Source organism: Musa acuminata, chromosome BXJ3-4, assembly GCF_036884655.1.
Source record: "Musa acuminata AAA Group cultivar baxijiao chromosome BXJ3-4, Cavendish_Baxijiao_AAA, whole genome shotgun sequence".
Lineage (NCBI taxonomy): Eukaryota > Viridiplantae > Streptophyta > Magnoliopsida > Zingiberales > Musaceae > Musa > Musa acuminata.
The window spans coordinates 17,032,501-17,038,111 of NC_088352.1; positions in this window are offsets into that span (position 1 = coordinate 17,032,501).

The window sequence follows — 5,611 nt, forward strand, 5'->3', positions numbered from 1 at the left end:
TAGGGTTTGCCCAAAGCTAAGGTTAGGAGGAGACAGGCACAAGAACACGCATGACACAGGCTCGATAGTGCTCTTGGGATCGATTGATGCCGTAACTCCAAGACACCAGCATTTTGTATGGGCGAAACTGAGGACACTTTGAGATCATCCTCTAATTGTTTTATGCTCTAGAGAGAGAGAGAGAGAGAGAGAGTACTTGGAAGAATCCCTTATTTTCTAAGAACCGTTAGATCTGGAAGGGATTGGTGAAGGTTTCAATGGTCTAGTAAATGGTAGTGAGACAAAGAGAGATTGAGGCAGCCTGTGTAGGGTGGCCTGAATGCGAGAATGGTCCTCACCGTAAAGTCTCATCAAGATTGTGGTCCTTTGATTGATCGAGATAATATTTACGAACAAAAAGAATCTCTCGTTCTAATGTCAACCATTATCTCACAAACCATGCACCGATCATGTTTACCCTGCAATGAATTAGAACGGCATAGTTTCTGCGAGTACTTAATCGTAGACAGCTACTCCTGCATGCCCCCGTTGACCTTGACGAGTTGGTCGTCCGTCCTCAAGTACTGTTCTTAGATTTGACCTTACCTTATCCTTTCTTGGAGAATCTGGACTCAGTAATTCCGGTTATTCGTGAGGTCTAATAGCAGTCATTTCCTGCCATTGTTCCATCATGTGATCCTAGTTTTATCCACTACCTGCAGGCATTAAAGGTCTATGTGACATGGCTTAACGTGTGTTGGAGGAGGAACTCTTCGGGCAGCAGCAGCAGCAGCAGAAAGCTGGAAGAGGATGTGCAGGTTACTTGAGATCGAAACCCTAGCAGCCGATCGGCGGAGAGGATCCGAACAAGTAGGTCGGTCACGCCGAAAGATGAGGTTGTCGTCTCATGTCTCCCATGGCGGCACTGGGTTCACATGCACCGCGGGGTCCAGCCTTCTGCATCCAACCATCCAAATCGTGCACGACCCTCGTGGCTAGGGTTAACCTGCAGCCAACGCAGCTGGGGGAGGCGAGAGAACCACCAGGACCGCCCGCCATGGACCCGTTGCTGTCATCTTCCGGTAGCCAACAGCCGCATTCATTCCATTAGACGCCAAAACCGCTTCTGCTGCTGTAGTGCTGCGACACACACACACACACACACACTCTCTCTCTCTCCCTCTAAAATATCACTGGGCATTCGCTGGGATACGGACACACGTTTTACCATCACAGGGGGCGTCGGCATTCATTGCGTGGCCCCCAACCACAGCACGTTTATGAGGGAGAACCACCGGGATAGCATACTGTGCTAAGCGGCGGAGGCATATGGCCTGTCACATGTATGTCGTAGTGATTCGGGTTTCAATCATGATCTGATAGGATTCGACGTAGCATCTTCCTTGCTAATTCCGTGTTGAATTAATGCGATCAGAGCACATGCGCCACTGGGGATTAAATGTTGATGCCATGATCGGGTCGCTCTGCAGAAAGACTGAACAATTAAAAGACAAACAAATAACTTTGTTAAATGAAATATGATTCAACCTAAAATTATTCTTTAACCCCCCCACCCCCCCAAAATTTTTTTTTCTAAGGGTTTGTTGTTCCCAAACCATGGATTCAATCAAAAGGAATGCAGCACATCAGCAGGCCGGCCCACATGTTACATCAAGGCTGCACGCACGATCTGCAAAGCAAAAGATGATGTGATCAATCAGGTCAGGTCCAGCTGGGACCTAAAATGGGACCAATAAAACATATGCAGGATCCAAAACCTTGGGGTAGATATCTGATTTAAACACCTTATTATCTGCAGATCCTACACCCATACCCCAGTGCAGGATATTTGCTGCATGAATTTGTCTTCCATTAGGCTAAACCACACCAAGATTCCCTGCATCAAATTGTATCAAGCAAATATTCCCTCTGCCAACAGTCGAACTTCCTTGATCCTTCGAATGAAGAATGACATGGTCAATCCAGAAAAATCACACGAACTGAAGACTTCGTCACTCCACATTGGCATCATAATCGTTCACAAAAAGAGGTATACAAATGATCTTCAACAAGAATCAATCCACACGGAACAGAAGATTTCATTCTCCGAGGCATATTTTATGAGAACTCAGGCTTCCAGAAAAGCCTCCTAACTAGGCATTCGGTGGAGAATTCTCGGGAAACAACATTAACTTACGAGAATACACTGCTTAGACGATCGAAATTAGATATTTGATATAATGCTTATGTATGTTCGTATATTTTGATTTATTTATATTTTATATAGTATGTAGAGGGATAATCGAAAGCTTTACAGCTCTATTTTAATTGAGTTTGGTAGCCTTTTTAAACTTGTAAATAAATGTTGTATCATGTAGACACTTGTGAGAAATATTCAGTCTATAGTGGACCATTTTGATCATTTGTTGTCTAACCATTCAGAACTTGTAAAGTCTGTTTGTAATTTGCATTGGCTATGAAGTGTTTTATGAAATGATTACTTGTGGATCCCGAGTGAGGCGCTTTCTCTAACCCGTTTTTTTCTTTTTGTAGGTTTTAAGCGACCATGGGAAGTTTCGGAGAGGCTGACCTTTTATGGACGGACATGCAAGGGTGCCACACGACTTAGGTAAAACCATATAAGTCTGTGACTGATGGTATTAGAGCAGGACAAACACTCATAGAAACACTTGGCATGAAAAACGTGGGGGACCTAGCTGGGCTGCGTTGAGAGTAGTCAACACGCACGACCGTTTGGGGGAAAACGAGCATGGAGATGTAGGAAAAAAAAGTCACTTGAAGGAGTGGGCATCTTTTAGGACTCTAGCTAGGAGAGTCCTAATTGAGAGGGACATTCTGTTAGGACTCTAGCTAGGAGAGTCCTAATTGAGAGGGACATTCATGTAGGAGGTTTTTTCTTAGAGAAGAATTAAGAGTTGTAAGGGAATAGGAGTCTTGAGTAGGAGTCCTATTAGGAGTTGGTTAGAAGTGAGAGTCTTAAGTAGGAATCCTATTAGGAGTTAGGGTTTAGAAGCCCTATAAATAGCCATGTATTCCTTCTCTTTTGATAAGCAATAGATGAATCTTTTCTGCAGCCTTTGAGCAGCAACTTGGAGGGAGGAACCCCTATAGAGTTCCAAGGAGGCCGATTCCCTAAAGAGATCAACCCCAAGTTTAGAATCTGCAAGGGTTCTAACACCTGGTATCAGAGCAGCGTTCTTGGCATCTCGCTGCCCTTCCACAACCATCCATCAACCCTCCACAACTGCCAAAAGCAATTCCCACAATTGCTTAAGAGATCGTTGCCAAATTTCGTCGTCATCTCCACCATCGCAGATCATCCTTTGATCTCCCCGTGAATTGCAACAGGTTCTGGTTTTCTACCTTACTACTGCTGCAATTTAGTTATTCCTAATCAAAAATCCAAAAAAAAAAAAAATTTCGTTCCTATATTACTGTAAATTTTCATCGTAAGTTGCTGAAATTTTTCGACGAGAATTATGCTATCGCAACTTACACCAATTTTCTTGCTGTTACTGTTGAAATTTTCTTGATTAAATTGGACATCCTTGCTGTCATATAAACTGAGATATTGCTGTCAATTCCCTCCACAAATCTCTCAAATTTTTTGTGGAGATTTCGTCGAGAAACCGTTGTTTCTTCGACGATAATTCTGCTCTTACAAGACAACACAATTCTGCAGCAAACTTTCACTGATTTCTATCAAACCTATACATGCCTTTAACTCGTCAACAAAAGAGAGATCTTAACATCACAGATTTGGAGTCATATACTATGACATCTGAGGAGGCAATCAATGCTATATTTGAAGCCTTTGAGGTACGAATGGAGGATAAGATTCGGACTCTTCTTACCGAATTCAGTTTGGGCCGACCACCAAGCCCGAAGAAATCACATCAAGGAGAGAGCTCTAACCAATCACATCATGCCCAAAGAGATGACTTCCAAGAGAGGGGAGGCTCTATGACTGACCCCAACTATTCGCGCATGAGAGTGGACTTCCCTAGATGGGAAGAAGGAGACCCAATTGGTTGGATCTCGCGCGCGGAGCGATATTTTCGGTACTATAAAACTGCAGATGCATCCATGGTGAAAATTACAGCTATACATCTTAAAGGGGATGCCATACAATGGTTTGACTAGTTTGAACACACTTATGGAGTCCTTTCATGGCGACAATTCAAAGAAGGACTATTGATCCGCTTCGGACCAACTTATTACGAGAACATTGACGGACAACTAGCAAAGATCCGACAAACCTCCACCATTTAGGAGTACCAGACCAGGTTTGAAAAGGTTATCTAATAAAAATGATTGGTCTGAAAAACAGTTATTGGGGACCTTTATTGAGGGCTTAAAGTCGGAGATCCGGGAAGAAGTTAAGGCGCGATAACCATACACGCTTATGACAGCCATCTCTTTCGCACGACTTCAAGAGGAGAGATTAAACCATGAAGCCCGGAGGACTAGGATCACTCCACGACCTACAATACTAAAGCCCTCAGCCCCCCCTACTATCAACCGAGTCCCTGCACCGAAAAGATTAACAAGAGAAGAACTTCGGGAGCGATCTACGAAGGGGTTATGTTGGCATTGCGACGAGCCGTGGAGCCGCGAGCATCGCTGTAAAAATGGTAGACTTCTTATGATTAAACTAGTAGAAGAAGATGTCATTGAACATCTAGAAGAGAGCCTTGAACATGAAGAAGAAGATATGGAAGAAGAGCCATAGCCGACCGACATTACGGTACACGCACTAGCCGACTACTCAAATCCGCAAACGATGAAAGTTGGAGGCCTTCTCAAACAACAGCCGATCACTGTTCTCATCGACACAGGTAGCACTAATAACTTCCTGAATAGTAAGGTTGCTGCTCGGATGGCACTGCATATTGAATGTTGCAGCAAGTTCGATGTAAAGGTTGCCGACGGCAGAATCCTAAAGTGTGACCAAAGATGCCCGCAGGTGAAACTATTACTACAAGACCAAGAAATTATCACTGATTTCTTCCTCCTACCTATCGATGACTATGAGGCAGTGCTTGGTATAGAATGGCTGACTATACTAGGTGATGTCTCTTGGAACTTTTCTAAATTAATTATGAAATTCTACTGTAAGGGCAAACAGATTATCCTACGCGGGAAGCGCGGAAGCAACGTTACCACTGTTTCGACCCAACGAATGGAGAAAGTTTTACACAAGGTAAATGGTGGCTTTTTGATGCACCTCTAGCAGCAACCAGAGGGGAAGAAAATAGAAATTGAAGATCAAAATCTTGCCCAATTACTTACTAAATTTGCCGACATATTTGCTGAACCGCGCGGTCTTCCTCCTTCTCGGCAACATGACCATCGAATTCCAATCCTTCCGGGCAAGCCACCAGCGAACACTCAACCGTACCGATATCCTCACCTCCAGAAAGATGAAATTGAAAAGATCGTAAAAGAGATGCTTGAAACAGGGGTGATTCGGCCAAGTTGCAGTCCCTATTCCTCACCGGTGCTACTTGTACGCAAGAAGGACGGAACTTGGCGGATGTGCATCGATTACCGAGCTTTAAATGGCATCACCGTCAAGGACAAATACCCAATACCAGTGGTGGATGAACTT